Source organism: Cyprinodon variegatus, unplaced genomic scaffold (assembly GCF_000732505.1).
Source record: "Cyprinodon variegatus isolate N-32 unplaced genomic scaffold, C_variegatus-1.0 Scaffold947, whole genome shotgun sequence".
NCBI classification, from domain to species: domain Eukaryota; kingdom Metazoa; phylum Chordata; class Actinopteri; order Cyprinodontiformes; family Cyprinodontidae; genus Cyprinodon; species Cyprinodon variegatus.
This window is the reverse complement of record NW_015151400.1, coordinates 249,621-250,344: the sequence shown is the minus strand read 5'-3', so window position 1 is coordinate 250,344 and position 724 is coordinate 249,621.

Here is a 724-nt window from a genome sequence, read left to right as displayed (position 1 = left end):
AAACAAGTATAAAGTTGCTCTAAACACTGAATATAACTAGATTAGATTAGATTAGATTAGATGAGCTTTATTGATCTCACAGCGGAGAAATTCACTGGTCACATATTGGCATAGTATTTAAAGAAGGTGCAAACAAGTAGGAAAAAAGTTGCATTAAGAATAAACAACATATATACAGCATATCAAAGTATATACAGTATGTCAAGATAAATAAGGATTAAGGTGCAAGTGTACATGTATCACACACAATGAAAAAACTAAATAAAAATAAGAAATAAAAAAATACAAGGGAGTAACACAGAGATTTGAGGTGTCCTATGTACAATCAGGATGGCTTATATACAGGTGGATTGACTTTTACATTAAAATGTAGTAGGTAAGGAACAACCTACTACAACGGTGAGGTAGTGGTATGACTATTATATTCACATATATTGCACAGTCAGCATATTGCACAGAATATTGCACAATTGTCAATAAATAAAAAACTCTAATGTAGTTGCACTGTGGTTGTTACAGGAGTTATTGCAGTTATAGTGCAGTATATAATATACAGTATATAATCTGTAGACTAGCCTCCAAATACCACACCCCATTGTGCTGACTGTGCTGTTTGCTATAATATCAATCTTTCTTGGACAACTACTAACACACTATGGGCCGGATCTATCAAAGGTTTGCGTGTATAAAAACGTGAGCTATTTCACTGCGCACGCTAAAAAAT